This window comes from Aethalodelphis obliquidens, unplaced genomic scaffold (assembly GCF_003676395.1).
Source record: "Aethalodelphis obliquidens isolate GAN/ISIS:26980383/991018 unplaced genomic scaffold, ASM367639v1 scaffold4, whole genome shotgun sequence".
In the NCBI taxonomy this organism is placed as follows: domain Eukaryota; kingdom Metazoa; phylum Chordata; class Mammalia; order Artiodactyla; family Delphinidae; genus Aethalodelphis; species Aethalodelphis obliquidens.
In genome coordinates, this window is record NW_020837948.1 from 2,746,110 (window position 1) to 2,754,377 (window position 8,268).

The window sequence follows — 8,268 nt, forward strand, 5'->3', positions numbered from 1 at the left end:
AAAGTAACCGGTTTGTAGGGGCATGGGTACATGGAACAGTGAGGCAGCATGTGCCAGGTCACTCCTTACAGACTCAGAAGGCATGAGATTCCCACACCCTTTCTTAATTACGAAAGACAAATTAGAGGAGAACCCAGTACTTAGATTCTACCCATTCTGAGGTATTAAATGCATAAAGATTAGTTGTGTCCAAGTAGCATGCAATAGAAATATTTTTAAACCAACATGGGTAAGTGTTAAGATCTTTAGAAATCAAAATATTTATTCACATAATTTTAAATTAAAGTCAAAGGTAATCTTCTGTGGTAATGATCTGAGTGCAAATGATGCTGGCTTTCTTCACATTCATATCCTTTGTTCAGTTGTTCTTGAACAAGTCGATGCAGGTCTGCAGGAAGGAGATGTTGTTCCTGGCATGCTTTATTTCCAGTTCAGACATTTCAATCAGATTCTTCCTAAATGCTGCCACTCTCTTTTGTTTGAAATTGATTAGCTCTTCTTTTGCAGATTCAGAAAGCTGTTCAAATTTCTGGCAGTATTCCTGCTGGTATGCCTCAGCCAGCTTGACGTCTTTGCTTTTTAACCAGGCCTTATCCAGCGCCTTGTTTGAATTCTCATAGTCAATGAGGGCTTCGGTGCGTCTATATAAGAGATCCTTAGCAGCCTCTATGTTGAGCATGTAGTATCGGAGGAGCTCTGTCAGCTTTAAGTCTTCATCTGAGGAGACTCGACTCTCTACTTTCCTAAGTTTTTCAGATAGCTCAGCCACCTTCAGTAGGTACTTTCTGATGACCGTGGGCTCTTCTAAAGCCAGGCTATGCAAGCAGGCTGTGGTGTGGCTGTAACCGTCTGCTACATTTTTATTAGCGCTGGTCATTCTGTCAGCCTTTGCAAAGGAACCCTTGATCCTATCATAATAGTTACTGAGGAAATGCTTCTCTTGTTCAAAGAAGTCATCTACCTCCATAACTCCTGAAAAAAGGACTTCATCAGTGCTTTCACCACACTTTTGAAAAAGCCACCAAACATCTCTTTGGTATTTTTCTGCCTAACACTTAGATCTTGATCATATTCCAGGAAAATGTGAAAGTTGCAATCATTACTGAGAACAGGGTGAGAGGAGAGCCGCTGAAGAGAGACTTCACGGGAAGACACAGTCTTCTTGAAGACCACGAGATACTCAGCTTCCAGCTCTTGCTTCATCTTGGCAAATTCTTCTTTGGTCATAAACCCTTCACCCTCTCCCAGTTTCTGCATCTTCTCTCAAGGGCCATTGAAGTCAGGCTTTGCAGGTGCGGGCGGAATAATAAGCCCAGCGTAGTCTGTAGTTTCAATAAGAGTGTCATGTAGCCACACAAAATCTTCATGTTGCCTTGTAACAGAAAACTCTGGGCTCTGAAACGTGGGCAGCGTGGTCGTGGTGTGTACTGTAAATTTGACTTTATCTCTCTCACTGAGTGCATAAGGTATGTCAGTCTGAAGCAAGGGATCAACATTCAGGTCCACCGATACAGATCTCAGCTTGCTGTGTTCCTCCTCCTGCTGCTGCAGCAACTTGGGAACTGTGGCCATGGCAACGCGGGCCTCGAGTGTGGCTGCCTGGCCTGGCTCCGAGCCACACTGAAGCCGACTGCAGGCTGCCACGGGGACGCGGTGCCCCTGACACTCTCCCAGCGAGGCACGTCTCAAGAAAGCAGGACTTGCATTCTTTTTTTTTTTGCGGTATGCGGGCCTCTCACTGTTGTGGTCTCTCCCGTTGCGGAGTACAGGCTCTGGACGCGCAGGCTCAGCGGCCATGGCTCACGGGCCCAGCCGCTCGGCGGCATGTGGGATCTTCCCGGACCAGGGCACGAACCCGTGTACCCTGCATCGGCAGGTGGACTCTCAACCACTGCGCCACCAGGGAAGCACAGGACTTGCATTCTTAAATCAGAATCCCAGGGCACTTTCCTTCCCTGTTGAAGTTAAACCAGCCCTGGTGGGTTTCAGTTAATCGTTGCAAATCTGTTGCTGTTAATGGTTGCAAATCTGGGCTTTGGACTTTCATACAACTGTTCCCCCCTGGGATTGCACCGCTATAGACTCCAAACTCACTTTAATTTTCATCCTTGAATCAGAGCTCTAGTGAACCTGGAAAACCATCTAATCCAGTGCCTCATCTTGTAGAAGAGGAAACTGAGGCGCAGAGAAGGGAAATAGTTTGTCCAAGATGAAGCAATCAGTTTATTCAAGAGTTAAGACTTCAATCCCAGTTTCTTCCTGTGGGTTCAGTCTCTTTATAAATGTGAGTATTTTCCAGGTGTTTTGGGAGGCTTGAAGCAGCTTTTGTTTCTCCAAGTGGTGAGAATTTTGAGGACTTTCTGAGGCAGAGAGAAATAGGAGACCTTTCTGTAGCAACCATTTGAAAAACCTTTTGAAGGAGAGTTGCCGTAAGCACCTGTTTAGGAATCCCCAAGTATCTGAAAGGTAAGCCTTAGAAACTCTCAGGTACGCATTCTCAAAGGACTACAACACATAATGCCTCGGGAGAAAGAGTCATTTTAAAGGACACATTTCACTATATGGGCTTTCATGTTGGGCTTGCCTTCCCAATTATATTCTTCTCAGAGGCACATGTTAAAATGAGACAGTCCTCAGTATCCCATGGCTTATGGAAAAAGAAGGCAAGAATGAGGGAAGCCAGCCTTAAACATTTGTTATCTATATAGGGCATTCTCTGTACACAGAAAATCCACATAAATTTGGCAGAGTGGTAGAACAAAAGAGTGTGGATTGAGAGTCTTAACAGATACTGGTTCAAAGCCTGCCCCAGTTACTTACCTTTATAGACAATTTTCTTTACATCTCTGTTTTCTTTTCTTTTCATTAAAAAAAAATATTTATTTGACTATGCTGGGTTTTAGTTGCAGCACTCGGGATCTTTGTTGCCGTGTGTGGGATCTTCCTTGTGGCATGTGGGGTCTTTAGTTGCAGCATGCGGGATCTTCATTGTGGCATGGGGGATCTTTAGTTGTGGAATGCAGTATCTTTAGTTGTGGCCTGCAGTATCTTTAGTTGCAGCATGCAAACTCTTAGTTGCAGCATATGGGATCTATTTCCCTGACCAGGGATTGAACCCAGGCCCCCTGCATTGGGAGTGCAGAGTCTTAGCCACTGTACCACCAGGGAAGTCCCTAAGTCTCAGTTTTCTTAACTATAAAGTGAATAGAATAATATCTACCTTATTAGCTATGTAACCTTGGACAAGTTCTTTAACCTCTGCGTATGTCAATTATATTGTCTGTAAAATGAGGATAATAGTGAAATGAAAAGCTCTACTTCATAGGTTTTATAATGATTAATAAATTATTATCTATAGCCATGTATGGCACATAATCAGCAGTTGGAAATTATTAGCTATCATTGTTATTGTTATTAATACTACCACCATACAGGGTTGTTGTGTGGTTAAATTAAATGAGACAGTGTATGTAGAGGTTTTTAAAGAAAACAGGCACTCAGTAAAATGGTAATTATTTTTATTTATATGTAATTAATAACCACAGTAGTGTGAATAGTATTCACAGTAAATGAACCTGCTTACTTATGTTCTAGGTACAGGAGTATTGTTTTGTCATTTGTTTTATGTTTATTTCCTCTGTAATATTTGAGGATAATGCTTGGATTTTTGAATTATAGATTCATCTTCTTTTTGTTAATCTAAAAGCAATGATAATGATTAACATTTATTGAGCCCTTACTACGTGCCAGACCCTGTTCTTTATGTACATAGTCTCAGAAGGATTCAGTAACTTGTTTATGTCTATATAGATAGCAAGTGATAGAACTGGGATTTGAACTCCGGCAATCTGATTTCAGAGTCTTGCTTTCTTGACTTTTACTATTCTGCCTGCCTTAAAAAATGTTTACCATTGGGGGCTTCCATTTCTTAGCAGTAGAATTATAATATCCTAGAGCCAAACGGTATTCAAGAATTTGTCATGGGTTTATAGTATACATCAGGCATAATAAAAATGTTCGTAACTTTTGACCTGACAGATCCACTTTTAGGAACCTATCCTAAGGAAATAATCCAAAACACAGGCAAAGTTTTATCACAGTGTCATTTGATCACAATGTCATTTCTTATATAATGTAATGTAATATCGTGTCATATCATATAATACTTTAAAGCGATCTAAACATCTAGCCACAGAAATGATCAGTAAAATATTGTGTATCTACTTGATGAATGCAGCTCTTAGTAATTGTAAACAGAGATGCTGTTTGGAACTTTGTAAGAAAACAGATGCTGAATGTGAACACATGAGAAGGTAAATAATAACTATTTTCTTTTTCCTTCTTGTATACCAATTTTTAATTTCCTTGCTCTGGCAAGGTTAATAGGACAAAGGGATTCTCAATTCTGTTATATATTAGGATTTGAGAAATTTGGGTAATTTCTAAAGGTTGAATCTTCTCTAGCTGATAGAAATTCTCTAGGTTATCTTTGCTTTACTTAGCAAGTAGATCTGGCCCCATGCTAGACACTCAGGGAGAGTCAAGAGATAAAAAGGTCTGAATCTGGGCTTCCCTGGTGGCACAGTGGTTGAGGGTCCGCCTGCCGATGCAGGGGACGCGGGTTCGTGCCCCGGTCCGGGAAGATCCCACATGCCGCGGGGCGGCTAGGCCCGTGAGCCATGGCCGCTGAGCCTGCGCGTCTGGAGCCTGTACTCCGCAACGGGAGAGGCCACAACAGTGAGAGGCCCGCGTACCACAAAAACAAACAAACAAACAAACAAACAAACAAAAAGGCCTGAATCTGCTGGTGAGGTGCTCACAGTTTTGTTAGGGACAGGCTGGCAGCCTGGAAGCAGAGTACTATGTGTAGAAATAGAGAAGGGGTGGGCAGCAGGAATAGATGACTTTGTGTACAGGCACTGAGGGGGCCCAAGGACTGGAGGCACAATGTGAGTCAGGTTGGCTGAGAAAAGGCTTTTTAGGGGAGGTGAACCTTGGACTAGACCTTGAAGGAAATTATGGATCAAAACTAGTTGCTTTTCTTGTGGTACACATATACAGTGGAATATTACTCAGCCATAAAAAGGAATGAAATTGGGTCATTTGTAGAGATGTGGATGGACCTAGAGACTGTCATATAGAGTGAAGTAAGTCAGAAAGCGAAAAACAAATATTGTATATTAACGCATATATGTGGAATCTAGAAAAATGGTATAGATGATCTTATTTGCAAAACAGAAATAGAGACACAGATGTAGAGAACAAACGTATGGACACCAAGAGGGGGAAGGGGGGGTGGGATGAATTGGGAGATTGTGATTGACATATATACACTATTGATACTATGTATAAAATAGATAACTAATGAGAACCTACTGTATAGCTCAGGGAACTCTACTCAGTGCTCTGTGGTGACCTAAATGGGAAGGAAATCCAAAAAAGAGGGGATATATAGCTGATTCACTTTGCTGTACAGTAGAAACTAATACAACACTGTAAAGCAACTACACTTCAATAAAAATTTAAAAGAAATAATAAAAACTAATTATAATAAAAAACTGGTTGGTTTTCAGAACAGAAGAAGAGCACCATGGGGCAAAGTCCCAGAGACTGCAGTGACCATATGTTGTGGACAAAATAAATGTCTATTTTAATTGGAATGGAAGGGCCACCTTGGGAAGATCAAGGGGTGAGTTTAGCTTTTCTTTTTAAAAATACAAGATCATTTAAGCACAGATAGTGGCTGATCATCTTGTTCTGGGCTTTCAATATCCCAGACTCAAGGATATTGAATTTTATTTTCAGTTATCTTTTTAAAAATAATTAATTAATTAATTTTTGGCTGCGTTGGGTCTTTGTTGCTGCGCATGTGCTTTCTCTAGTTGTGGCGTGCAGGCTTCTCATTGCAGTGGCTTCTCTTGTTGCAGAGCATGGGCTCTAGGCATGAGGGCTTCAGTAGTTGTGGTGCGTGGGCTCAGTAGTTGTGGCTCGTGGGCTTTAGAGCACAGGCTCAGTAGTTGTGGCGAACGGACTTTGTTGCTCCACAGCATGTGGGATCTTCCCGGACCAGGGCTCGAACCCATGTCCCCTGCGTTGGCAGGCGGATTCTTAGCCACTGCGCCACCAGGGAAGTCCCTCAGTTATCTTTCTCTTAACCATTTTTAAGAGTACGTGTTTGAGATGGGTACTGTGTCAAGAAGGTAAGAATCAGGACAAAAAGAAATAACTTAGGATGGAAAGAAGCCTTTTATTGTACTGAGAAGAAGCTATAAGGGAATGCTTTTTGTAAATTAATAAGTGCTTCTGTGAGCACTGAAGTGAGATCACCTGGAGCAAGTAGATATTCGTGAGAAGAGTCAAAGCTTAAGGGTCAACTGACAAACTGGTCATCCCCAGAATTTCAGAAAATGAAAGTTGGTAGAATGATAGATAATGATAGAATGATAATCATTTTCATTTAGAAAATGAAGAATGATAATCAGGAGGTATTGTAAAGCCCTTCAAGATCCTTCGTAAAGGCTATTGGCTGACCCGTTTGAATCAAGATACCAATAACCTTGGCTCCATTGTGATAGAGACTTATGGTGTCCACCCATATCTGGTTTTCTTCTGCTGGGCACACTGGAGAATTATATTTCTTCATCCCTTGCATTTAGGTAGGGACATATGAATAGTTCTGACCAATGGGCTTTGAGTGGAAGTGATGTGCATATCACTTTTAGGCCAGAGCATTTACTTGCTGGTATGAGACTCATCATCTTTCCCTCTCCTTGCCTGAGTAACTGAAAAGGTCATGTATTTCAGATAGTATAACTACAAGATGGTGGAACCTTAATATCTTGGGTCCATGAGTGATTATGTGGAGCAGAAGTCGTCCCCAGTCTCAGGCCCTGACCTGAGAGATTTGGTGTTGTTTGTTACCGTAGCATATACAAGCCTGTCCTGACAAATATATTCATCCTGCACATTTCTCTCCCTATTCTTTTTTTTTTTTTTTTAGCATCTTTATTGGAGTAAAGTTGCTTTATATTGCTGTGTTCGTTGCTGCTGTATAACAAAGTGAATCAGCTATATGTATACATATATCCCCATATCCCCTCCCTCTCCCTCCCACCCTCCTATCCCACCCCTCTAGGTGGTCACAAAGCACCAAGCTGATGTCCCTGTGCTATGCGGCTGCTTTCCACTAGCTGTCTATTTTACTTTGGGTTGTGTATACATGTCAATGCCACTCTCTCACTTCGTCCCAGCATACCCTTCCCCCTCCCCGTGTCCTCAAGGCCATTCTCTACATCTGCGTCTTTATCTTGTCCTGCCCCTAGGTTCTTCAGAACCATTTTTTTTTGATTCCATAAATATGCGTTAGCATAAGGTATTTGTTTCTCTCTTTCTGACTTACTTCACTCTGTATGACAGACTCTAGGTCCATCCACCTCACTACACATAACTCAATTTCGTTTCTTTTTACGGCTGAGTAATATTCCATTGTATATATGTGCCACATCTTCTTTATCCATTCATCTGTCGATGGACACTTAGGTTGCTCCCATGTCCTGGCTATTGTAAATAGGGCTGCAATGAACATTGCGGTACATGACTTTTTGAATTATGGTTTTCTCAGGATATATGCTCAGTAATGGGATTCCTGGGTCATATGGTAGTTCTATTTTTTGTTTTTTAAGGAACTTCCATACTGTTGTCCATAGTGGCTGTATTTACATTCCCACCAACAATACAAGAGGGTTCCCTTTTCTCCACACCGTCTCCAGCATTTATTGTTTGTAGATTTTTTGATGATGGTCATTCTGACTGGTGTGAGGTAGTACCTCATTGTAGTTTTGACTTGCATTTCTCTAATAATTAGTGATGTTGAGCATCTTTTGATGTGTCTCTTGGCCATCTGTATGTCTTCTTTGGAGAAATGTCTATTTAGGTCTTCTGCCCATTTTTTTTTTTTTTTTTATTTTATTTATTTTTTTTTAACATCTTTATTGGGGTATAATTGCTTTACAATGGTGTGTTAGTTTCTGCTTTATAACAAAGTGAATCAGTCATACATAAACATATGTTCCCATATGTCTTCCCTGTTGCGTCTCCCTCCCTCCCACCCTCCCCATCCCACCCCTCCAGGCTGTCACAAAGCACCGAGCCAATATCCCTGTGCCATGCGGCTACTTCCCACTAGCTATCTACCTTACTGCGTTTGTTAGTGTGTATATGCCCATGACTCTCTCTCGCCCTGTCACAGCTCACCCTTCCCCCTCCCCA

General features: G+C 41.7%; 1 pseudogene; it reads right to left on the reverse strand.

Moving 5' to 3' along the window:
* Positions 1 to 325: 325 nt before the first annotated feature.
* LOC113613511 (sorting nexin-5 pseudogene) lies at positions 326 to 1,584 on the reverse strand (annotated as a pseudogene).
* Between the last annotated feature and the right edge of the window lie 6,684 nt (positions 1,585 to 8,268).